Genomic DNA, 27,103 nt, shown 5'->3' with positions numbered 1-27,103 from the left:
ACATTGGTTTTTACTGTTGGGGTGGGAAGCTGCCCGCAATAAGTGTATTTTCTGGTGAACCGCTGCCTGCAATAAGTGTATTTTCTGGTGAAACGCTGCAGCATCATGATTATTTTCTGGTGAAACGCTGCTGCATTACGATTATTTTCTGGTGAAACACTGCCGCAATATGTGTATTTTCTGGTGAAATACTGCTGCATTACTAATATTTTCTGGTGAAACACTGCCGCAATACTATTATTTTGTGGTGGAATGATGCCGCATTATCATTTTCTGGTCAAATGATGCCACATTATGATTATTTTCTGGTGAAACGCTGCTGCATTATGATTATTTTTATGAAGGGGGCACAGGTTTTCTCGCCTGGAGAGACAAAATGGCTAGAAGCACCCCTGCATGTATGAGCGTGGCTGTACTGCACATGCACGAGTACAATACATTTTAATTTCTAGCAGGGAAAAGCAAATCGTGCCTGGAGGAATAAGCTGTGCACAAGCAGCTTCATCCCACTGGGCAGCCGCCGACTGTACTCGTGCAGGTGTTGTACGAACGCGTTTGAACACGGACAAGAGCGCGGCCATAAAAACATATCCAACAAGCCCTTGCCAGATATGCTTAGAGGGTCCCTGCTACCAGTGGTGGGGTTGAGAGAAGACTCTGAACTATCCAGAGGCTTCCTTCTACTGAGGTCAGTGGCTAGCTTTTACTTTGTTTCCCCACTTTAGGTTCACTTTAAAAGATACCCGAAGTGACATGTGACATGAGATAGACATGTGTATGTACAGTGCCTAGCACACAAATAACTATGCTGTGTTCCTTTTTTTCTTTCTCTGCCTGAAAGGTAAATATCAGATATGCAAGTGGCTGACTCAGTCCTGAATCAGACAGGAAGTGGCTACGGTGCTCTCAGAAGCCTTTTTCTGCTAGCAAAGTGTTTTATAGTTGGATTTTCAGTGAGGGTCACACTGTAGTAACTTCCTGTCAGGACTGAGTAAGCCACTTACATACCTGATATTTAACTCTTTCAGACAGAGAAAGAAAAAAAAAGAACACAGCATAGTTATTTGTGTGCTAGGCACTGTACATACACGTCTATCTCATTATGGCCTCAATTAACTAAGCTTAACTCCTGTCTTTAATAACTCTTCTGAGCTGTTTTACAGTTATCACAATTATATCACCATGGTGATAACTGTAAAACAGCTCAGACGCGTTATTAAAGACAGGAGTTAAGCTTAGTGAATTGAGGCCTATGTCACATGTCACTTCGGGTATCCTTTAAAGACACTCCGTAACAAAAATTGCATCCGGTTTTTTATCATCAAGTTCCAAAAGCTATTCTAATGTGTTCTGGCTTACTGCAGCACTTTCTGCTATCACAGTCACTGTAATAAATCAATGTATCTTTCCCCTGTCAGACTTGTCGGCCTGTGTCTGGAAGGCTGCCAAGTTCTTCAGTGTTGTGGTTCTGCTATGAACTCCCCCTTCCAGGCCCCTCTATGCACACTGCCTGTGTATTATTTAGATTAGGGCAGCTTCTCTCTTCTCTCTTATCTTTTACAAGCTGGATAAATCGTCCTCTGAGCTTGCTGGGCTTTCACATACTGAGGAAATTCAGACAAGGGCAAAGCTGTTTGCAGGAAGAAAAGAGCAGCCTGAAACTTCAGTGCATGAGAGATGCAGGGGGAAAGAAACACACAAATGATCTCTTGAGATTCAAAAGGAAGGGTGTATACAGCCTGCTTGTGTATGGATGTATTTTCTATGTGTGGACATACTGTACATCAACCTACTTCCTGTTCTGGTGGCCATTTTGTTTGTTTATAAACAAACGTTTTAAAACTGTTTTTAACCACTTTGTAATGCGGCGAAATTGTGACAGAGGGTAATAGGAGATGTCCCCTAACGCACTGGTATGTTTACTTTTGTGCGATTTTTAACAATACAGATTCTCTTTAAGCAATACAGTCAACTAAGTTACTGACCATGGCAGGAATCCCCTTTATCTAGTACCTAATTACACTCTTCCTGGAATATTAGGTTCTCCACATAGTAAGGAATGAATGAAATGGCAAAAGGTCCTACACCTGTACAGAACATATCATTTTATCAGAAGCAGAGAACTGGACATCTAGGACACACCCCACATAAACATGGATCACTCGATCCCATGTGATCTCCAATTTGAGTTACTGGTTTCTGTATTTCTTTTTTTTTTTTTTTAACCAGTTCACCCCCAAGGGTTTTTATCCTAACGGACCAGAGCAATTTTCAGTTGTCAGCGCTCCTCCCTTTTATTCCCTAATAACTTTATTACTACTTATCACAAGAAAATGATCTATACCTCGTTTTTTTCGCCACCAATTAGGCTTTCTGTGGATAGTACATTTTGCTAAGAATTTTTTTATTCTAAATGCATTTTAATGAGAAAAACAGAAAAAAAAAGAAAAAAAATCATTATTTCTCAGTGTTCAGCCTTTATAGTTTTAAAATTAAACATTCTCCTGTGGATAAAACAAACACGTTGTATTTGCCCAGTGGTCCCGATAATTAAACCGTTTAGATTATGTCCCTACCACAATGTATGGCGACAGTATATTATTTTGAAATATAAGTGGTTATTTTTCTGTTTGTTCTGGCCATAATTACAAGCCCCTATGTAATAAATTAAAATTAATTTTCCCCCATAAAATATAGAATAAAAAAGCTGAGTCCCTAAGGCAACTATTTATTTATTTTTTTAAGCTGATTTTTTTTTTTACAAGTGTTTTTTTTGGGGGGGAGGGTTGTAAGTGTAATTTTATTAATGATGTGTATATACTTGAAAATGTATGTATTTTGTAAGTGTAATATACTTTTTGGCCACAAGATGGCGCTGGTGAACACTCATAGGACGTGTTCACTTTTTTTTTTTTTTTTTTTTTACACACTTTATTAAACTGTTACATTTCCTGTTTATGTGAATGGACGTAGCCGCTGTTCGCGGTCACGTCCATTCACTCCAGGCACTGCGATTGGGTAGAGGACTGTTCAGTCCTCTTCCCCAATCGCCCAGCACGGGATCCCGACGGTAATGGCGGCGGTAGCGGCGGACACACGGCGGTAGCAGCGGCGGGAATGCGCGACGTATTAAAACGTCATGTTGCTGTTAATAGCGGTAAGCATGACGTTTTAATACGTTAGGATGGCGGTAAATGGTTAAAGATTTTTATTGAAACATTTTCAACATACAAATAAATGCAGAACAAAAGCTGAGTATATCTATTATCCAACATATTTAGGAAGTTGGGCCACACGGGCCTAGTTCCAGAAGAATCACATGTTACGAAGTAGCGTCTGGCCGTGCCATCACAAAAGTAGAAAAAATAAAGCGTGACTCTACCCTAGAAAACTCTTTAGCTATCTGGGCTAAGGCGTTGTAATATCACAGAAACTAAAACTAACAAATTAACCATATAACCCAGTAAGGTAAACCTTAGAAATACCTCTACCAATATAACAGCTAAACGTTCCGTTAAAAGAGTAGTATTAGATAACAATTGGATAACAACTATGTCTGGTTACACTTTTAACTAATATGTAAAATGGGAGATAATGATAATAATAATAGAAAATCATCCGATTATATCATCATGGTTCAACTCAGTGGGAATACAGCAGAGGTAGGGAACCTACGGCTCGGGAGCCAGATGTGGCTCGTTTGGTGACTATATCTGGCTCACAGACAAATCAGTAGGGATTGATTCACTAAGCTACACTGCTCAAGCAGCAAAGCTTAGCGTGGCGGCGCAAGTAAGACTTTCAAGGTAGGCACGCTACTGATGTAGCATGCACCACTAACTTACTCGCGCTACCTCAAAACGAACAACTACCGCTCCAGTTGTCCCACTCTGGACCCTGTCAGGTCCAGTGACTTTGTAGGAAGAGATCCCCGCACTTTGATTGGCCCAATAGGCTGCCTGTCACTTGCTCAGCGGATCAACTGTATACACATCACCATAGCAACAGGGAAGTGAGGCCTCTGCTGTGCATGCGCACTGTCCCAGTTTGAAACATGTGTCTCTCAGTGAAATACATTTTAAAATATGTGGCATTTATGTCTCTCTCAGCCAAAAAGGTTCCTGACCCTGGAATAGAGCTTGTCCATCACACATTCTACAACGTCACTGAAGTATGGCAACCCAAATATTTATTTAGGTAAGTTCCATTATATAATCGAAGTCCTTGTTTTCCCTATGGGCCCTTAATCTTGATTCCAAAGATAGGTTGTGTTGTGTTGAATGTAAAAGGTGAGTTGGTGATGGAATTTCTGTGGATTTCCAATTTGATAAGAGGAGATGTCTAGCAGCTGCAAGGATATGGAAAACAAGTTTTCTATGCCTATGTTTAGATGGTTTCCTTATTTGTAATGCTATATACACATCCCAGATTTTTATCCAAGAAGATCCTCCTCATTTTCTGTGTTGAACATCTGACGTGACATCAGGCATCTCCTGATGTTATTGGCCTACCCTTCAGCCAGTGGCATAGCAGTAGTGGGGTGCAAAGGTTGCAACCACACTGGGGCCTTTCGGCCAGAGGGGCCCACCCTCAACCGCAATATTAGCTCTTTATTGGTCCTGTGCTGGTTATAATCACTTCTGCAGATGCATTTAATAGCAGTGATCAGTAAAAAATTGTTCCCCATCCTCTGCTTGCACTTCTGGCTGGTTTTGGTGCGTCGTAACAATTGTTGTGTATAGAGTGCTTGTGGGCCTCAATGTAAAACTTGCACTGGGGCCCACAGCCCCTAAGCTACACCACTGCCTTCAGTCGTATGTTTTATTGGATTAATATTGGATAGCTGCCATTATAATCCCAACAAATCTACTCCTCTTCCCCTTCCCTCTCTCAAGAATGGATGCGGCTGCTCTGTCAGAGAGCTCATTACCATGTCTGTACAGCGATCATGCCTACATTGTCGCCTGAAACAAGTGCAAACACTTTTTATCAGGAGACCGTAAACTAGTATCTCTACCAGGCTTTAGGACTGAATGCAAAAATTAAATATCAGCTGACATCAACTTCTTACACAACACAATATAGTTATACTTCTTTACCATAAGACTTCTGCAGTTGAGTTCCAAGTTTCACCTGCAGGGGGCAGTACATGGGAGCTCTCTCACACTGTAGGCTATTTCAGGACTATAAGAGAAAAGAATTGCCAATAAAGAGCATTTTTCTTTAGAAGGGTCACAGTGCAGCAGCTGACATTGTTAAATGCTAAACAACTATGTTATTACTTAACCTTTACGTTTCGCCCCGTGCACCAACAGAATATTTAAATACCAGCTGACTTTTTGTATTAATCATGATGGTGACCTACATTCTGTCTTCTTGCTGATGTGAATTCTCTCTTTGTGGGGAAGCTGTTATGTAAGTAGCCATTTCCCCCGGGACCCGCCATTTACACCTAACGCCGTGCTTTTCTTTGGTTCTTTTCTGATTTGTAATTCATGAGTGAACTATATACTGCATGTACGTATGATGTTTTGAATAAAGGTGCGTCTTTTAAATCACTTCACTGATACGAACATCACGATATACCTGAGGGAGTTTTTTGACCTTGTGAAACTCATCTTCATTTTGTTTAGCGATGCTTTTGACCCAGACTTCCAGACCCCCGAATCTAAGCTCTCTCAGACTCCCTAAACTAAGCTTTCCAGACCCCCAAATCTAAGTAGCGACTGGTCTTCACCAGAACATTCAGCAAGGGTCAATGGACCACTACCTCTAGTGGCAAGGGTTAATGGACCACTACTCCTAGTGGCAAGGGTCAATGGACCACTACCTCTAGTGGAAAGGGTCAATGGACCACCACCTCTAGTGGCAAGGGTCAATGGACCACTACAACTAGTGGCAAGGGTCAATGGACCACTACTAGTGGCAAGGGTCAATGGACTACTACCTCTAGTGGCAAGGGTCAATGGACCACTACAACTAGTGGCAAGGGTCAATGGACCACTACCTCTAGTGGCAAGGGTCAATGGACCACTACCTCTAGTGGCAAGGGTCAATGGACCACTACCTCTAGTGGCAAGGGTCAATGGACCACTACCTCTAGTGGCAAGGGTCAATGGACCACTACCTCTAGTGGCAAGGGTCAGTGGACCACTACCTCTAGTGGCAAGGGTTAATGGACCACTACTCCTAGTGGCAAGGGTCAATGGACCACTACAACTAGTGGCAAGGGTCAATGGACCACTACCTCTAGTGGCAAGGGTCAATGGACCACTACCTCTAGTGGCAAGGGTCAATGGACCACTACCTCTAGTGGCAAGGGTCAGTGGACCACTACCTCTAGTGGCAAGGGTTAATGGACCACTACTCCTAGTGGCAAGGGTCAATGAACCACTACCTCTAGTGGAAAGGGTCAATGGACCACTACCTCTAGTGGCAAGGGTCAATGGACCACTACTCCTCGTGGCAAGGGTCAATGGACCACTACTAGTGGCAAGTGTCAATTGACCACTACCTCTAGTGGCAAGGGTCAATTGACCACTACCTCTAGTGGCAAGGGTCAATGGACCACTACAACTAGTGGCAAGGGTCAATGGACCATTACCTCTAGTGGCAAGGGTGAATGGACCACTACCTCTAGTGGCAAGGGTGAATGGACCACTACCTCTAGTGGCAAGGGTGAATGGACCACTACCTCTAGTGGCAAGGGTGAATGGACCACTACCTCTAGTGGCAAGGGTGAATGGACCACTACCTCTAGTGGCAAGGGTCAATGGACCACTACAACTAGTGGCAAGGGTCAATGGACCACTACAACTAGTGGCAAGGGTCAATGGACCACTACAACTAGTGGCAAGGGTCAATGGACCACTACTCCTAGTGGCAATGGTCAATTGCCCACTACTCCTAGTGGCAATGGTCAATGGACCACTACTCCTAGTGGCAATGGTCAATGGACCACTGCTCCTAGTGGCAAGGGTCAGTGGACCACTACTCCTAGTGGCAAGGGTCAATGGACCACTACTCCTACGGGCAAGGGTTAATGGACCACTGCTCCTAGTGGCAAGGGTTACTGGGTCACTGCTCCTGGTGGCAAGGGTCGATTGACCATTACTCCTAGTTGGCAGTGAATGACTTTGATGCTAGTGGTTACCATAGAACAGATGCACTATCATGGGTAAAAATTTATGTATGCAGACAGTGTATGTAAATCTTACCGGGCATTGCGCAAACTACGCAATGCACATTATGTACAGTAGTGTCTGTAACTCGCATTATAAGCACAATGTGAGCGTTGCTTGGTTAACTCACATAAGGCTAATTAGGTTTTGAGCGTTTCACCAGCAATGCAGTGTTGACTCTATAATGCGATTTACGCAAGCTAAGTGTGCTATGTAGTTTGTTGGGTGTCTGGAGCAGCTCCTCTGAGTGCAGGAGAGCCCAGTGCTGGGGGGGGGGGGGGGGGGGGGGACTACTACTTCCCTCCCTCTGATATGAGTCCATCCTTCAGATCAGGTGGTTTGTGGCTACACTTGTTATGGGTGTACAACGTCCACACTTGTTTTATGACCCTTGTCAAATGGGCCCCAGGCACAAATGGTTGGCAAGAGAAAGGGTGTGAACTTGGGGGGGCCCCGTAAATGTTTTCCTGGGGGCCTCATGATTCATAGTTATGCCCATAGCTCCCGTCTGTCCCTCTTTTGGAGTGACAGACCCTCTTTGGGAACCCTGTCCCTCTGTCCCTCTTTCTTCCTCATGTGTTCCTCTTTCAGGACTGATGTACAAATCTATGGGAATATATGGATGTTTCCACTGAAAAAATAGTTTAATCGACTCTAAACTATTCCCATCCTTTAAATTGATATATTTCTTATTTTCAAATGTTAATATGAAGGAAAATGAACCAGGATAGGAAGGACTAGTGTGGTTTGAATTATAAAACAACATATTTTCCTTATGAATTCTTTATGGTTTGCGTGACTAGGGGTGTGTTGGGGGTGTGGCATAAGTGTCCCTCTTACCTCAAAAGTTGGTAGGTATGGTTACGCCCCTAACATTCTCCCTCTTGGTTTTTTTTTTTTTTTGCTTTTTCTTGATTTTCACCTAGTTTGTATTTTTATTCTGGGCACATCTGGAGGCAAAGTCAACTTTTTGTTGTCACAGTCTGGTGTAAATTGCTTTTTGCTGGGAGCATGGAGAGCATTTTACAGATGGGAGGATATCCAGTGGCTGCATGGCTCACTCCTGCGCCTCTCGGAATGTCGGCCGTCTTGCTGTGCGAGGCTTATTGTCCGTGGCCATTAGTCTAACAGCCCATGTTGTCTCTGAGATTGTGTTTATATCTTTCTGTTTTATATGCCTGCGGTTTTAAAACGTATCCTTCCTGAAATCTATAGCACTTAGTTCAGACAAGCAATACCTTTCACCACTGGGTGGAGAAAAAAATTACTCAGGGATGTTCTCAAGTTCCTCCAACAGGCAAAAACTTTTTTCTTTTTTTGTGAGTCGACGTGTTTATTCGTAAAGTGAAGCATTAAAACGAGATACGGGTCGATGGAAGGAATAGATCTGAGCAGCAGGCCATAAAAAGAGCAGGATCAGCTGTGCTCGGTGTGTAATTTTAAGTGCTAATAAATTTAGTCAGGGGACATCCAAAGAAAAATAAGATCGTTTCGGCCCGACACTGTTCTTTGTTTTGTAGATTTTTCATCAGGAATACGCTCAATGAAGAGAGCTGTTAATTCAGCGCTTGGGATTCTGTTTCGCTGTGTAAAAGATACGATATCACAGTGGGTGCTTAATTTTGGTGGTGGCATTTGTTTATTCTATACATGATACATTGTGCCAGGTTATTTGTGATAGGGTGCACCTGAACTGACACTAAATCTATAAAATTACACATTCCAGGGCTTGTGTGCCATTTAAAGAGGAACTGTAACCAAGGATTTAACTTCATCCCAATCAGTAGCTGATACCCCCTTTCCCATGAGAAATCTTTACCTTTTTTCGAATTGATCATCAGGGACGTCTGTATGGCTGATATTTTGATGAAACCCCTCTCATGGGGCCTGATTCACAAAGCGGTGCTAACAGTTAGAAGGTGGTGAAAAGCCCTTTATCATGCCTAAACTCAGTTTAGGCATGATAAGGTTAGGTGTGATAAGTTTAGGCGTGATAAGTTTAGGTGTGATAAGTTTAGGCATGATAAGTTTAGGTGTGATAAGTTTAGGCATGATAAGTTTAGGTGTGATAAGTTTAGGCATGATGCCTAAACTTATCACGCCTAAACTGGCTTTTCACCAGCGTGGTGCAATGGTTATCACGCCTAAAGTCTCTAACTGGGTTAGCACTGCTTTGTGAATCGAGCCCATGGTGTGATGTCAGGAACTAGGTCCTGACATCACACTGTGGGTGCCTTGTTGCATTGTGGGAAGTAACGTCTGTTTCCAACTGCCAAGCAACCAGTATCTCCCTCTGCGCATATGTATATCTATAAAGAACAACCTTTTGGCCTATTGCATTGTTAGTGTGTGAGGTTATAGATAATGGCAGTTGGTGTTTATGTTTTTCATGTCTACCAGTAGTAAAGATGATGACGTGCAGGTTGATTGTGGATCAAATGATATGAACAAATTACATGGCGAATATCATCATTTCTTGATTTCTCTTCTATTTTTTTTAAAGGGGTTTTGTGGGCTAGCTTAATAGTAAAAAACTGACACTTTCCTGGGGCTTCTACCGGCCCCCTGCAGATAACCTGTCCCTCGCCGTCACTGAAGAATCTTCCGTTCCCCTGCCGCCAGTCACCGTCCAATTATTCGTCTATACTATACGAATGCAACTGCGCCTGCGCGGCCTCGCTCCCGTCTCCGGGAGCTTCCTGTGCAGGCGCAGTACACGAAAACTTGGCTGCAATTTGCCCTAATGTCTGCACAGCCTCAGTGTTGCTGGCAAATTTTCGTAAATGCTATTTTCAATTTTTAAGAAAATATTCCCAAAAATACATTGTATTTTTGCAATATGGTCAAAGAAAACAAATTTTTCTTTTTTTGAAGTGAAAATTCACGAAAAACGTTTTACTTTAGCGTGAAAATTCACAAAAACTGCGAAAGATCACAAACTTATTACAAAATGATTTTCAATGGCATTTTACATAATTTGACATTATTTTTGAGAGAATTAATGCGCAAAATAATATCGGCATTTTTTGCTCATCACTGCACGGCCTTAGGGGGGTATCTGGAAGCTAGTGTAAAGGGGCCCCAAGGTAGGGGGCAGTGGGAGGAGCAGAAGAGGCACTACTGGAAGAATTCAGCATAGGACCCACTCAAATAACACCTCTGTCAGGCTTGTCTGGCTACTTGCTATAGGTCAGACTGTATGCTCATATGACTGACCTATAACCCAGCCCTAAAGCCTGCACAAACTCCTGCCTAGTAACAAAACTACAAAAACCCTGCAGGCAGATGTAGCATACAACCTGGCAAATAGCAATCGCCAAGCATAGCAAGCTAATACATATACTATACTTGAATAGTCACCTGAGGCCTAAAGGCTGAAGCAATCCAGACGAAAGTATAATCACAAAGCAGATGTGTGGTCAGTCAGGCCAGAATCAGGGCAGGCAGCGTTCATGCAAAGTCCTTAAACAATCTGAGGTTGGCAATGGGAAGTCCAATAGAGATGCGTGGTTGGGTACAAGCCGGGTCAATAACAGGTAATCCAATCTGCAAAAAGCTTGGTCAAGAGACAGACAGTCCACAGCAAGACAATACTTGGTGTGAGTGCAATCTTAGCAACAAGCCCTGCATAGGCTATCACGGGCGATAACTAAGGACACTCACCTTTCTTTTATACAAGGACTAACCAATCAGCAAGTAAAGGAATCCAAAAGAACCAATCAAGTAACAGCATGTCAGCCGTCAGCTAACACGCAAGGTACGCATGTGGCTACTGTTTACAGCGGTGGCGCGTGTACTGGGAACACATCTGCCACTTATCCAATGGGAGCTGAGCGCCATGCGCTCCAGTGACATCAGAGCGCCGCTGAGAACCAGACGCTTGCGCCACAGCATGGGTCTCGGTGTTCTGCTTCCATGAGCGGCCGAAGGACTTTACAACCTCAGTGTGCAATCTCAGCAGGCCAGAAAGGCAAGTAAACCTTCACATGTATTGGTCATACATATGTAATGAAATCATGAACTAAAACTCACAGTCAGGGTCCCATGGGACAAACACCCCAAATGAAGAACACGCTCTATGAGAGTAAAAAAGATGTTGCTTGTCTCCAACCCTACCGGTTTCGCTCGCTGACATCATCAGGGGTGGCTTATGAAAAATAGTTAACACTTTGTTTGCCCTGTTTGTCCATTTATTTATGGAACTCTCCTAGTTACGCGAGCGCGAATGCGTGGGTGTACCCACGCATGCGCAGAAGAAGCCGACCTGGCCAGGTCGCCAGCCATTACGGAGGGAACAGCTAAGGAGTGGGTGACTGTGCAGCTGCGTGGAGGGACACAGAAACTTCTAGGGCCTGGAAGGAGTCTCTGGTGAGTCAAACTTTTTTAGGTCACCTCATATCCTTTAAAGAGAAACTCCGACCAAGAATTTAACTTTATCCCAATCAGTAGCTGATACCCCCTTTTACATGAGAAATCTATTCCTTTTCACAAACAGACCATCAGGGGGCGCTGTATAACTGATATTGTGGTGAAACCCCTCCCACAAGAAGCTCTGAGTACTGAGGTACTCCTGGCAGTTTCCTATCTGTGAACCTTGTTGCGTTGTGGGAAATAACTGTTTACAGCTGTTTCTAAATGCCAAAAGAGCATACAGCAGCTACATCACCTGCCAACAGTAAAAATGTCACCATGTAATAAATGTCATAATGTAAATCAGAGATTTTAAAGATTTTACAATGGGCAAACACTGACTAAATCATTTATACATAATTATTGTAAAAATGAAGCACTTTTTTATTACATTATTTTTACCGGAGTTCCTCTTTAAGTAGTGGTGTCACAACAGCCTTTTTGAGTGAAGACGGAAAGATGCAAGTGGAGAGGGATAGCTTATACTTCGATCTGTGATTAGGGTACATCTGTATGTTTTATTTTTTTTACAAAATGTACATTTACTGATCAGTCTAAGGTCTTTTTCTGGTTGTAGAACATACAAAAGAAATACACATTTGTTTGGGAACACACGTTTACGAGCCAATACCAAATCAGTTTTGCAGAACACAGTAGCGTGGCTGTAGTATGCTCTGTATGATTGCCATGTGATGGGGATGATTATATAGCAGCAGGAAACACTGCGGTATACAGGGAATGGGGTTTCACAAAAAGGAATAACATTTTTCAAGCTTTTATATGTCATCTGATGTCACAAATAAATGTTATTGGAAGCAGTTCTATCATTATAACATATGACTCTTTACAAATTGTGTCTAAGGTGATGGAGCAAGCATGATGTGTAATGGCTTGTATAATGTTCAGTGTCCTGGGTGATACTGGGGGTGTCAGTGGAACAATGACGGCAGGGATCACAGTCATGATCTCGGCCAGTGGTGTTGGGAGACCGCAGAGCAGTGGCGTTGCTAAGGCATGGCGCTGGGGGCACATGCCCTGAATCTGTGCCCAAGTGCCCTGAGTTTCTAGCCACCACAGTGAATATTTGTTACTACAGTAGAAATCCTCTATAGTAAACTCCAAAGGAGTGGACCAAGTAGTTTACTATGTCAGAAGTTTGCTATATCAGAAATAGTCATACTCAAGCACAAAAAGTACTACAAAAACGTTTTATACTGGTATGAAACTGATGATATTTAATACCAAAACTCTTTCTCAGCCTATATAGCTAAACTTGTGAACTTCGAATTTACGATGCCTCTGTGACAGTCCAACTCCCAGGTCTGTGAGCAGTGTGTAAACAAGGATTCTTTTTTAAAGGACTTACGAGGCCAAAATGTCTAAAAAAAGCAAAGTACCTGTAAGCTGTTTAAATGCACGGAGGACGCCGTCCGCGCCCTCCGTGCAGTTCCGCCGGGTCCCCTTCCTGAGATCGCCCCCCGCGCCGACCCCGACCCCCCAGGCCGGGTCGGGCTCTCGTGCCGCTCTCAATATGGCCGCTTCCATTGGCCGCGGCTGCGCAGTCCGCCTGGCCGCGAGTGCGGCTGCGCAGCTCTACGGCCAACCCCCCGAACCACGCACTGTAGCGTGGATCGGAGGGGTTGGCCGTAGAGCTGCGCAGCCGCACTCGCGGCCAGGCGGACTGCGCAGCCGCGGCCAATGGAAGCGGCCATATTGAGAGCGGCACGAGAGCCCGACCCGGCCTGGGGGGTCGGCGCGGGGGGCGATCTCAGGAAGGGGACCCGGCGGAACTGCACGGAGGGCGCGGACGGCGTCCTCCGTGCATTTAAACAGCTTACAGGTACTTTGCTTTTTTTAGACATTTTGGCCTCGTAAGTCCTTTAAAGCGGATCCAAGATTAACTTTTACTCATTGCATAATTGTGTTCCTTTCCTATTGTTTATGGGCATCATTCCTCAAGCCAAATACTTTTTTTTTGTCTTTGTTTTAATACTCTAATTACCTATAAACTAAACAAGCCTCGCCCACAGCATTTCAGAGAGCCTTGGCATTTTCAGACAGTAGCAAGAGCTCATGGAAGCTCAGTCTAAAGCTGGCCACTAACGGTCCAATTTCTAGCGAAAAATCGTTCGTGCGATCAGAAATTCTGATCGGATTGGTTGTAAATAATCTCCATTGGTGGACACAATCGATTATGAACGAGTGAAAAAAATGTCGCCCGAATGAATTTTCGTCGAACGAAAATTTGGATTTTCTTGGTGGTCGTGATAGATAGGAAGCAATGATTGGTTAGTTGATGGTGTAGTGAACGATTTTTCGTCCGATCAGAATTTCAGATCGCTCGAACGATTTTTCGCTAGAAATTGGACAGTTAGTGGCCACCTTAAGCAGGGGTAGGTATTACTAGCCAGAGATTTCAGAGGCAGAGGGGAGGAGGGAGGAGCAGGGGGGATTAGTTTTTTTTTCACAGGTTGAATGCTGAAGATGCAGATAAGCTTGACTGTGTGTAATGTTTACAAACAACATGGCTGCTGTCATTTTATCACAGGAAGAAATAATCATATTCTATTGAAGCTGTTTGCAGGTAGATTTGCTGTGTAAACTATCTAAACTTTAGATAAGATATATAGACAAGTTACTTGATATAGTTAGTTTTTCATCCGCTTTAACAATAAGTAAACAAGGATTCTTATCTCAGCTAACAACCTCCCACCCCATTTAGATGTTCTGTTTCGCTTAAAGCATCTTAATGACCTGTATTTATGCTTGGAAAAAAAATCTATGTATCCTCTTTTGATGTTGCATGTATAATGCTTTCTGTGCCATCAGCCTGCAAGCAAACAGGATTGTAAGCCCGACGAAGGCTGCAAGGCCGAAACCTTGCTTATTCTTATTCTTTTTAGTTAGCCAATAAATGGTATCATCCTGATTTAAAAATTCTTGCTTTTACTGATGGCTAACACGGTACAATACCCTACTGCTACTACTTAATGCAGTCAATAATTAGGAGTTGTTCTTCTTTTCAATGCTTCAGCAAGCGAGCACAGACAGCGTCTAAGCTAGATCAAAATGCACAGTACTCAATATGCAGGGATTTGCATGCAATAATCAAGCAACAGCTTGCACAGGAAGCATAGGTCTCACCAGGTACCATGCAGGTACAGTACTTATAGTGTGCTCCTCTGTCCACATTTCTGTGCAGCCTAGATGATACTGTGGCATTGTAGCCATGCACAAGCAAGTCACAGGTGATTCCCTTAGTAACCAGGCAGCACCTTATACTGGAAGCATAGGTCTTGCCAGCTGGTGCTTTTGAGGTAATCCATGCTGGCACAGAGTAGCATGCAGTTAATAGCGAGCAGGCTACAAGTGGCTGCCAGCCCGGCCACTGACTACAGCTCATGGGTCCTAAACTGCATCAGCCCACTTACCATTATAGCTGGATACGGAATACTGCAGAGGCCAAAAAACAGGTTCACCATAACCAAAGTTCTATTATATCAGGGCTTACTATACCAGGTGTTACTCCCATATACGTATAATGGTGCTTGTCCTGGACCTGAACATTTAGTTTACTACACCCTAATTTTTACTATATCAGAGTTTACTGTAATGAGATTAAAATATACTGTATTACTACTGTGATGTTTTGTGTGTTATTATTGATCTTGAGATATTATTGTCATAAAGGAGCTGAATATGCTGGCTAAACTAGTTAATATATTTATGGATTTTTACCAAACCATGTTCCACGTAAAAAGTTAGTAGTATTTATGGTCTTTTTTTCAGTTTCAGTGTTTACAAGAAGAGAGTGAGGCTCTTCCATGAGGAGCAGTGTAAGGTGATGTCTGTAGGCAGATGTGGCATCTCTGATTAGGAGGATCGTACAGGGAACACTCTGCTGTAGGGCAACTAGTAAGAAAAAACACTATATGATAACAACAGCATAACAATGTCACCTCACAGGAAGGTATAAACCAATTGAAACTGCCATAGAGAAAAGTAATATAACAAATTGCTACAACTTTGAATATGCACTTCAGCAAAAAAGGACAGTGCCATCTTGTGGCCATAACACGAACGCACGCGCACGCACGCACGCACACACACACACACACACACACACACGTCGTTATTTGGGTTGAAAAAAGACATGCTTCCATCGAGTTCAACCAGAGAACAAAGTACAACACCAGCCTGCTTCCTCCCATATCCCTGTTGATCCAGAGGAAGGCGAAAAACCCTTACAAGGCATGGTCCAATTAGCCCCAAAAGGGAAAAAATTCCTTCCCGACTCCAGATGGCAATCAGATAAAATCCCTGGATCAGCACCACTGGGCATTACCTAGTAATTATAGCCATGGGCTCTTTCAACGCAAGGAAAACATCTAAGCCCCCTTTAAATGGAGATATAGAATTTGCCATAACTACTTCCTGTGGCAATGCATTCCACATCTTAATCACTCTTACTGTAAAGAACCCTTTCCTAAATAAATGTCTAAAACGGTTTTCCTCCATGCGCAGATCATGTCCTCTAGTTCTTTGTGAAAGCCTAGGGACAAAAAGCTCATCCACAAAGCTTTTATATTGGGATCAGTGAATAATGGCGCACGGCGCCTATGCATAAAAATGGCGCCGCATTAAAAAGATACGCTTATCGCTATTTATCGTTAGTACTGCATAATAATGGCACACAGGGAAAAAGGAAGAAAAACGGAACACAGTAACGGTATTTATCAATAGCGCCCTACATAAGCCAAACTGCAGATGTTATTTAATTGCAAAACATTGAATGGATTTAATGTAACACTGTCAAGGTTAGGGTTAGGCACCACCGGGGAGATTTAGGGTTAGGCACCACCAGGGGGGTGGTTAAGGTTAGGCACCACCAGGCGTGTGGTTAAGGTTAGGCACCACCAGGGGTGTGGTTAGGGTTAGGCACCACCAGGGGGGTCTAGGGGTTAGGCACCACCAGGGGTGTGGTTAAGGTTAGGTACCACCAGGGAAGTGGTTAGGGTTAGGCACCACCAGGGGGATCTAGGGGTTAGGGATAGGTACAGAGAGGGTTCTGTGTGTTAACGCTAATTTTCAATAGAATAAACAGAGCTAAATAACGATAAGGCTTTAACGTTAAATAGCGATAAGCGACAAACAGATTAGCGGCAACACCGTGCGCCATTATTCTCAGGCGCCATTTTCAGATTTATCCTTTATATTGCCCTCTTATGTATTTATACATGTTAATTAGATCTCCTCTAAGGCGTCTTTTCCCAGACTGATTAAACTCAGTTTATCTAACCTTTCTTGGTCACACAGTCGAAGCATGAAAACTGTTGCATGAATATATTCTAACAAAGTCTATTCCTTACATTGCTCAACTTTATTTTAGTTTTTTCCCCAAACTTGATCTTGTTCGGTTTTGGATTTAATACTGTTTTGCTAATTACAACAGAGAGAAAATGTGTGCATCAACCAAGTGAACCTGACAAATCTGGCTTTGCAAACTTGGCCTATTGGCTAATCACGAGACATTGCTCATGCAAATATGCATTTGCTTTCGCATGCCTAAATATGCAGGGTCAAAAACCAAAAACCGCAAAACAATCGCCCTGCGGGAATTAGTTCATGCTACATAGCACTATCCAGGGGCGCCACGAGGAGGCTTCCCATTGCCCCCATACAACCGGGGGGCCGCGGGGGTCCCAGGCTCTCTCACCGCCTGGAACCCACACAGCGGCACCTCGGAGGTGGAGGCTGTGGGGTGCAGGCGATCTCCCCAGCGTGGTCAGCGCCGGGAAGAGCCGCCCGCACACACCTCCCAAGATTAAAAACAGGCACTTACCTTAACGTCCATTGCGTTCTGCCATATGCGCATGACCTGGGCGCGACACATAAGGGGAGGACAGGCGCAAATAGCCTGCTCCAGGGCTCTCACCTCCTAAAACAAGCCACTCACCACTTGACTCCAAAGAAAAGAAAATGCAATGCTAATTACAACAGAGAGAAAATGTGCGCATCAACCAAGTGAACCTGACAAATCTGGCTTTGCAAACTTGGCCTATTGGCTAATCACGAGACATTGCTAATGCAAATAAGCATTTGCTTTCGCATGCCTAAATATGCAGGGTCGAAAACCAAAAACCGCAAAACAATCGCCCTGCGGGAATTAGTTCATGCTACATAGCACTATCCAGGGGCGCCACGAGGAGGCTTCCCATTGCCCCCATACAACCGGGGGGCCGCGAGGGTCCCAGGCTCTCTCACCGCCTGGAACCCACACAGCGGCACCCCGGAGGTGGAGGCTGGGGGATGCAGGCGATCTCTCCAGCGTGGCCAGCGCCGGGAAGAGCCGATCTTTTCTTTGGAGGCAAGTGGTGAGTGGCTTGTTTTAGGACCCTGCATATTTAGGCATGCAAAAGCAAATGCATATTTGCATGAGCAATGTCTCGTGATTAGCCAATAGGCCAAATTTGCAAAGCCAGATTTGTCAGGTTCACTTGGTTGATGCACACATTTTCTCTCTGTTGTAATTAATACTGTTTTGCTGAAGATTACTTTTATAGGATAAACTTTACTTTTATAGGATAAACTTTTTAAAAGTATCATTAGGAAAAGCATATAAATCACAACATTTTATGTAAATAATTTGCCAAATATATTGAAGCTTATTAAGACATAAAAGTGGGTGCCTCAATCTGGCGAGGAGCTTTCGCCTTCCATGACCGTCTCGCCACGCACACGTCCGTTATTTTATCCTCCCATGAAAATGAATTAGAGTTAATTACATGAGTCTTTGTCTTAATAGTCGGTCTGATCATTGGCTGGCTTCTCTTTATTCCAGCACTTTATCTCTTAAGGGTGTTTTATGTGTGAAATATTTTTTCCGTTACAACCCGCTTGTTTCCATTATCCATCCTTAATGTATTTAAAGCGACAATTCATGAAGGTGTCAGAAATCTCCAGAGAAGCCAGGAACACTTTTAATCCTTCCTTGCTGCGTTTGAGGATAATCTATATTTGTCTCCGATGGAACTCTGTAAACTTCCTGATTATGATACGGGGAGTCATTGATACCATGGGGAATAGGCGTATGGTGACAGAACAGTGTCACCTACATAAATATAGAGGAAACCCGGTAAGTAAAGTAATAGAAATAAGCCTCTTATAGCAGGTCTGACATCTGTGTATGCCCATTTCTCTTCCCCCCCCCCCCCCTTCAGTCTTCCCTCTCCTGGCTTCAGTCTTTCTCCTCTCGGCCTCAGTCTTTCTCTTCTTCTCATTCATTCTTTCTTCACTTGGCTCCAGTCTTTCTCCTCCCGGCTCCAGTCTTGGCTTCAGTTTTTCCTCCCCCAGCTTCAGTCTTTCGCCTCCCAGCCTCAGTCTTTCTCTTCTTCGGCTCCATTCTTTCTCCTCCTTGGCTTCAGTGTTTCTCCTCCTTGGCTTCAGTGTTTCTCCTCCTTGGCTTCAGTGTTTCTCCTCCTTGGCTTCAGTGTTTCTCCTCCTTGGCTCCAGTCGTTCTCCTCTCAGCTTCAGTCTTTTTCCTCCTTGGCTTCAGTGTTTCTCCTCCTTGGCTTCAGTGTTTCTCCTCCTTGGCTTCAGTGTTTCTCCTCCTTGGCTTCAGTGTTTCTCCTCCTTGGCTCCAGTCGTTCTCCTCTCAGCTTCAGTCTTTTTCCTCCTTGGCTTCAGTGTTTCTCCTCCTTGGCTTCAGTGTTTCTCCTCCTTGGCTTCAGTGTTTCTCCTCCTTGGCTTCAGTGTTTCTCCTCCTTGGCTCCAGTCGTTCTCCTCTCAGCTTCAGTCTTTTTCCTCCTTGGCTTCAGTTTTTCCTTTCCCGGCCTCAGTCTTTCTCTTCTTCGGATCCATTCCTTCTCCACTTTTACCAGTCTTTCTCCTCCTTGGCTTCAGTGTTTCTCCTCCTGGCTTTTTAGTCTTTCTTCTCATGGCACCAGTCTTTCTTCTCCTTGACTTCAGTCCTTCTCCTCCCAGCTCCAGTCTTTTTCCTCCCTGACTTCAATCTTTCACCTTCATGGCTTCAGCTTTCTCCTTCCTGACTCCAGTCTTTCTCCTTCTTGACTCCAGTCCTTCTCCTCCCTGCTCCAGTATATCTCCTTTTTGTCCTCCTATCTCCAGGATTTTTCCTTCCACCTCCAGTCTTTCTTCTTCCACCTCCAGTCTTTCTCCTTCTGGCTCCAGTCTTTCTTCTATTGGCTCCAGTCTTTCTCCTCCTAGGCTTCAGTTTTTCCTCTCTCTTCTTCAGTCTTTCTCCTACCAGCCTCAGTCTTTCTCTTCTTTGGCTCCATTCTTTCTCCTCATTGGCTTCAGTGTTTCTCCTCCCGGCTTTAGTCTTTCTTCTTGTGACACCAGTCTTTCTCCTCCTTGGTTTCAGTCTTCCTTCTCCCAGCTCCAGTGTTTCTCCTTCATGGCTTCAGTCTTTCCCCTCTCAGCTCCAGTCTTTCTCCTTCATGGCTTCAATCTTTCTTCTTGATGGCTTCAGTCTTTCTACTCCGTGGCTCCAGTCTTTCTCCTTCCACCTCCAGTCTTTCTCCTTCCACCTCCAGTCTTTCTCCTTCCACCTCCTTCTGGCTCCAGTCTTTTTTCTATTGGCTCCAGCCTTTCTCCTCCTTTGCTTCAGTATTTTGCCTCCTGGCTCCAGTCTTTCGCCTCCTGGCTCCAGTCTTTATCCTCCTGGATCCAGTCTTTCTCCTCCTTGGCTTCAGTACTTCTTCTCCTAGCTCTAGTCTTTCTTCTTCCGGCTCCAGTTTTTATCCTTCCGACTCCAGTCTTTCTCCTCTTGGCTTCAGTCTTTCCTCTCCACTTGGCTCCAGTCTTTCTCCTCCTTGGCTTCAGCTTTTCTCCTCCTGGCTTTAGTCTTTCTCCTCCTTGACTTCAGTCTTTCTCCTCATAGCTCCAATATTTTTCCTCCTTGGCTTTAGTCTTTCTCCTTCATGGCTGCAGGCTTTCACCTCCGTGGCTCCAGTCTTTCTCCTCCGTGGCTCCAGTCTTTCTCCTCCGTGGCTCCAGTCCTTTCCCTCCCCGCCCCAGTCTTTCACCTCTTCGGCTCCAGTCTTTCTCCTCCCGACTTCAGTCTTTCTCCTCCCGGCACCACTTTTTCTCCTCTCGGCTCCAGTCTTTCTTCTCCCGGCTCCAGTCTGTCTTCTCCTTGGCTTCAGTACTTCTACTCCTGGCTCCAGTTTTTCCAGTTGGAGATCTAAGTATCTGGGCAGCTATAGGGAGAGATGTTGTATCACAGTGACAAATACTATTCTATATAGGCAAAAATACCAGAAATCTACGTAGTCGTATCTATGAGCATGTCAACGACATGGAGAACCATAACTTTGGCTCACCCGTCTGGCATAGCATGTGAATCAAATCCGTCTAACAGCATATCCTTCAGTGCAGTGGATAGAATACATCCACCCCTGAGGGGAGGAGACTTTGACAGAATCCTCACACAGCTGGATTTACAATCTTAAGGCTACAAAACCTCCGGGATTGAATGACAGTTTAAAATATGCCCCCTAGTCATGGCCTTCTTTCCCTGTGCGTGGCATGTGGGCCGTGGATGTGGGAATGTGTGGGGTGGGCGGGACCTGTGCCCCCTCCGCCTCTGGGGCTCATCTTCAGGCCGTGGGGCCACTGGCAGTTCCCCAGATATAAGTCTGCATTCCTTATTTAAGTCCTGCAATCTTTTTCTTTTCTTTTTTGCTTTTTTCTAAAAAAAAAAATTTCTTTTTGCCTCTCTTTTTTTGATATGTTTTGGTATTATAACCATATATTGAGATTTTTCAAACTAAACTTAGAAAATGTGTTGATGCAATGTGACAAATTGATCTAAAATTGTAATTTTTCTCTCAGGACGGTTTCCCTTTAAGAGTCAGTTATGCCAGACGGGCAGGGACGGATCTAGGGGGTGGGGGGCAGACGGGTCTCTTGCCCCAGGCGCAGTTTGTTGAATTCTTAAAAAGGTGGCAAAATTTGGATGGGGAATGGCAGTTTAGGCGCCAAAACCTGACCGTTAGGCGCCAAAACCTGACCCTTAGGCGCCAAAACTGGATGGGGAATGGCAGTTTAGGTGCCAAAACCTGACCTTTAGGCGCCAAAACCTGACCTTGCCCCAGGCGCAACTTGGTCTAGATCCATCCCTGCAGACGGGGGCGCATGTTGGGGCACACCTTTTTATAGGTTTTCCTTTGTCCCTTGTTTGTCTCCCTCTTTGCCTTGGTTTGCCCCACTTTTGCCCTTGTACCTGGCACTTAGCCTGGCAAGCCTTGCCCCTATTATTGCTAGGCTACTGCCTGGAACGGTGCGGGCGCATTGGGCATGCGCCGTTGCGTCAGTTCCGGGCGGACGGACCACGCTGGAGTGCAGGAGCCGCGCCTCTGGAAATTACGCGGCCCAGGCCTCTTCGACGTAAGCGCCATTTAAGGCGCATGGAGACTGCTCCTGACATACATACCTTACGGTCTGTGTCCTGATGAGCAGAATCATTTGGCGAAACCGGAAGACAAGGTCTGGGCAGCTCCTGGGACGTCTTCCTTCACTAGGAATTGACTCTAATCACGGTGACATCACCAGCGACCCTCTATAGAGGAAATGTATGAAAGCTGAAATCTATCATACATACAAAGATACGTAAGCCTGCAAACTTTTTTTCATCATATTGTTGAGGTCTATCCACACGCCTCATGTTGGGACTATGCACTTTTACTCATATTGAGTCCTACTGATCCTATGGATGTTATGATCCTAACGTTATGCATGGAACAATCCATATGACAGGCACATTCACAGTGTTGTTTGGTGAACATAGCTGGTAAATCCACATGCTGTGGACAACCTCATGCTCTTCATCGCATACAGCCTTTCGCTGTCCTATGTACAAACTGCATATGGATACTGTTAAGCATCACTTATACTTATACTGCACCATCTGAATACAACGCCTTAGTAGTTGCCTGCTTTTGGACAGGAACTCTGGATCAGCCTTTCGCTGACACTACATTTCTCTGCATCCCTGCATCAAGGATTCTGTGTTTGATCTTGTCAGGCCAGCCTTCTTCTGCTTACATGCTGTTTTGCACCTCTATGTGAATGCTCCCTGGAACTGTGTGTGCTTCAAGTTGCCTGCTTCTGGACAGGAACTTAGGACCAGCCTTTCGCTGGTATTATACCATTCTGCATCCCTGCATCAAGGACTCTGAATCAGTTCTTTTCAATTCCCTATAGGAATGTTTCCTGGAACTATTTGTGCTACTTGACCCAATCATGCATGGCTCATCATAAGGTATGTTATGCTGATATTATTATGGTGAAGTGTATTTGTCACTGTGATACAACATCTCTCCTTATAGCTGCCCAGATACTCAGATCTCCAAACTGTATGATATTATAATAAGTACTAATAAATAAGATATATGTTTTACTTTTTTAATTTTGTAGTTGTGGCTCATTGAGTTGGATTTGGGTGCAGATGGGTTCTGCCTTCTCCTCTCGTTCTCTATTTTTAACCCAGATCACTCTGAGCCATAGTATTGAGATGGTATACTGATTAATAATTAAGTGGATTGGTGTTGGATGATTCGCATATATATTCTTTATCCTCTCCCGGCTTCAGTCTTTCACCTACCGGCCTCAGACTTTCTCCTCTCCGGCTCCATTCCTTCTCCACTTGGCTCCAGCCTTTCTCCTCCTTGGCTTCAGTGTTTCTCCTCCCGGCTTTAGTCTTTCTCCTCATGGCACCAGTCTTGTTCCTCCTTGGCTTCAGTCTTTCTCCTCCTTGGCTTCAGTTTTTCTCCTCCTTGGCTCCCGTTCTTCTACTCCTTGGCTCCCATCCTTCTCCTGCCTGTTCCAGTCCATTTCCTCCTCAGCTCCAGTCTTTCTCTTTCCACCTCCAGTCTTTCTCCTCTTGGCACCACTCTTTCTCCCTTGGGCTCCAATATTTCTCCTCCCGTCTCCAGTCTTTATCCTCCTTGGCTTCAGTACTTCTACTCCTAGCTCTAGTCTTTCTCTTTCCAGCTCCAGTTTTTCTCCTATCTACTCCAGGCTTTCTCCTCTTGGCTTCAGTCTTTCCTCTCCCGGCTTCAGTCTTTCGCCTCCTGCCCTCAGTCTTTGGTCTTCTTTGGCTCCATTCTTTCTCCACTTGGCTCCAGTCTTTCTCCCCCTTGGCTTCAGTGTTTCTCCTCCCGGCTTTAGTCTTTCTCCTCGTGGCACCAGTCTTTCTCCTTCATGGCTTCAGTCTTTCTTCTCCGTGGCTCCAGTCGTTCTCCTTCTTGGCTCCCGACCTTCTCCTTCCCGCTCCAGTCTATCTCCTCCTCAGCTCCAGTCTTTCTCCTCCCAGCTCCAGTCTTTCTCCTCCTAGCTCCAGTCTTTCTCCTCCGCTACCACTCTTTCTCCTCTCGGCTCCAGTCTTTATCCTCCTTAGCTTCAGTACTTCTATTCCTAGCTCTAGTCTTTCTCCTTCCAGCTCCAGTTTTTCTCCTTCCTACTCCAGTCTTTCTCCTCCTTGGCTTCAGTGTTTCTCCTCCTGGCTTTAGTCTTTCTCCTCCTTGACTTCAGACTTTCTCCTCACAGCTCCAGTCCTTTTCCTCCTTGGCTTCAGCCTTTCTCCTTCATGGCTGCAGGCTTTCTCCTCCGTGGCTCCAGCCTTTCTCCTCCGTGGCTCCAGCCTTTCTCCTCCGTGGCTCCAGCCTTTCTCCTCCGTGGCTCCAGCCTCCTCCGTGGCTCCAGCCTTTCTCCTCCGTGGCTCCAGCCTTTCTCCTCCGTGGCTCCAGCCTTTCTCCTCCGTGGCTCCAGCCTTTCTCCGCCGTGGCTCCAGCCTTTCTCCTCCACGGCTCCAGTCCTTTCCCTCCACGCTTCAGTCTATCACCTCTTCGGCTCCAGTCTTTATCCTTCCGGCTTCAGTCTTTCTTCTTCCGTCACCACTTTTTCTCCTCTCGGCTCCAGTCTTTCTTCTCCCGACTCCAGTCTTTCTTCTCCTTGGCTTCAGTACTTCTACTCCTGGCTCCAGTTTTTCACCTTCCGACTCCAGACTTTCTCCTCTCGGCTCCAATCTTTCTTCTCCTGGCTCCAGTCTTTATCCTCCTTAGCTTCAGTACTTCTACTCTTAGCTCTAGCCTTTCTCCTTCTGGTTCCAGTTTTTCTCCTTCCGAGTCCAGTCTTTCTTCTCCCAGCTCCACTCTTTCTCCTCAGGCTACAGACTTTCTTCTCCCAGCTCAGCTCTGTCTCCTCTCGGCTCCAGTCTTCTTCGACCATTTTCTTCTACAAAGTTCTATTAATGAGTCTTTTGCCTTTCAGTAACTGAATTTTCATATAAAAAACACATTTATTGCTGAGTAGTTAACAAAGTGACCAACGCTGTAACTACAGCTCTTATAATCCACACTCCCTCTGTAATAAAGATTTTAACCCTTCCCAAACTCTCCCCCACTTCCTTATAAAATGCTGAAATAAAAGAGCAGTGAGTAATGGTTTCTTTTTGCAGGCAGGGGAAGGGATGTATGGTAAGCATGGCTTTTATAAACTTACTGGAGATGGTGTGGGAACTGGGAAGGGTAAAATGTTTTATTAGACACTGAGTAGGGAGGAAACTAGACATGAAGAGGAGACTCTGGAGAGCTGCAGTGCTGGGCACAAAGTGTTCAACTCTCAGATGATTAGCCTCTTTGTTTCACATTAGCAAGTTACTCTTCAGTGATTGACTGAGATCAATAATAACTGGATGACCGCTGTTATAGTACCCTTACACTATCTCTCTTATGTATACTGCTTGCAGGTAAACTGTCATTTGAAAACATCACATGGTTATTTTGGGCAACATTAATCCAGCATTTGGGAGGGTGGAGGGGGTCATTCCTGCCTCAATTCCTGTCTCAAATTTCATGATGTAGAGAATGGAGTTTCTAGTAGCAACATGCTGTTGAATTTTGGACACATGAAAAGGGATATTGAGTATCATTTGATCCCTCTCTCTCATTTATTCCTCACATTCACTCTCTAACTAGCTTTTGTCATCTCCAGCTTAAAAACATATACCACATTCAACCTTCATTAACCTCTTGCCGACCGCGTCACGACAATGGGCGTGGCCACGGGCGGCGGCAGCCCCAGGACCGCGTAATGCCGATCAGCGTAAAGTCCTGGGGCCAGCTAATGCAGGAGATGCGCGCGCAGGGTGCGCGCGCATCTCCTGTCTGGGGGGCGGAGCTCCGCCTCGCCTTCAGTCTCCGACCGGCGATCGCCGCTCGGGAGACTGTTAGATGGCGTGATCGCCATCTATTTACATGTACAGCGCTGCGATCGGCAGCAGCGCTGTACTCGGGACAGCCGTGTGACACGGCTGTCCCCCTGGGGGACACTAGAGCGATCGGCTCTCATAGGCAGAAGCCTATGACAGCCGATCATCATGATTGGCCGGCTGGAGGGCGGGAGGGAGGAAGGGAGGGATAAAATTTAAAGGAATAGCAATTTTTATTTAAAAAAAAACAACAAAAAGATTTGTAAAAACAAAGATAAACACAGGGGGAGCGATCAGACCCCACCAACAGAGAGCTCTGTTGGTGGGGAGAAAAGGGGGGATAATCACTAGTGTGCTGTGTTGTGCGGCCCTGCAGCTTGGCCTTAAAGCTGCAGTGGCCTATTTCACTAAAAATGGCCTGGTCACTAGGGGGGTTTAGCACTGCAATCATCAAGAGGTTAAGGACACTACTAAAATGTTAGCACATGCTTTCATTTGGACTATTGTATTATACTACTTTGTGGGCTACCAACTGAAAGACCGGCACCGGCCCAATTTATATTGAATTGACCTGATTTATTCATGTTTCATCTCTCTCCTCCTTTGCTGCCCCTCTCTATCAAGCTCTTCATTAGCTGCCAATTAACCAAAGGATCAATTTCAAACTCTTAACTCTAACCTACAAAGCTCTGCACAATCTCTCTCCCCTGTACATCTCCTCGCTAGTTTCCAGATACCAACCCAACCGCAATCTCAGATCTGCACACAACCTTCTTTTGTCTTTTTCTAGAATCACCTCCTTGTATTTATTTATACAAGACTTCTCTTGTGCCTTGGCCTTTTCTGCTATCCCCTTTTGTCACTCTCCAACCTTTGAAATCTTTAAGTTCTCCCTGAAAACCCATTTTTTTTCCAACAAGCATACACTCTAATTTAGGCCATTTTACCCCTGGCCAAGTTGTACTCCTTACCAGATAACCTAAAACCCATTGCCTCTAGGTATACATATTGTATACTAGGTATTGTGTACCACTCCTAGTCTTGCTTCCTCCATAACTCTTTGCATTGTAAGCTCACAGGGGCAGGGCTCTGTCCTTTTTGTGTTTTTGAATCTACTATATATTTTGCTCATCATGTTACAGTTGTCAATATATTGTATTTTTTGGACTATAAGACTCATTTTTTTCTCCCCCAAAAGTGGGGAAGAATAGTCACTGCATCTTATAGTCCAAATGCAGGAAGTTCCTGACTTGTGCAACGTCTGCCAATACAAACCTCC

The 27,103-nt window shown here is 44.8% G+C and overlaps 1 protein-coding gene across 5 annotated transcripts in view; it reads left to right on the top strand.

Moving 5' to 3' along the window:
• ALK (ALK receptor tyrosine kinase) overlaps positions 1–27,103 on the top strand; it is a 942,963-nt gene that overhangs the window by 121,831 nt on the left and 794,029 nt on the right. The window contains exon 2 of one of the 5 annotated variants that reach the window (XM_068232766.1): positions 4,110–4,197. The exons of the other annotated variants lie outside the window; for them this stretch is intronic. The gene's annotated coding sequence lies outside the window, so the exon portion shown is untranslated. The remainder of the gene's footprint in view (positions 1–4,109; positions 4,198–27,103) is intronic. 5 annotated transcript variants of the gene reach the window in all.

This window comes from Hyperolius riggenbachi, chromosome 4 (genome assembly GCF_040937935.1).
Source record: "Hyperolius riggenbachi isolate aHypRig1 chromosome 4, aHypRig1.pri, whole genome shotgun sequence".
Taxonomy (NCBI): Eukaryota; Metazoa; Chordata; class Amphibia; order Anura; family Hyperoliidae; genus Hyperolius; species Hyperolius riggenbachi.
Note: the sequence above shows the minus strand (reverse complement) of the source record. Positions and strands in the feature narration are given on the sequence as shown.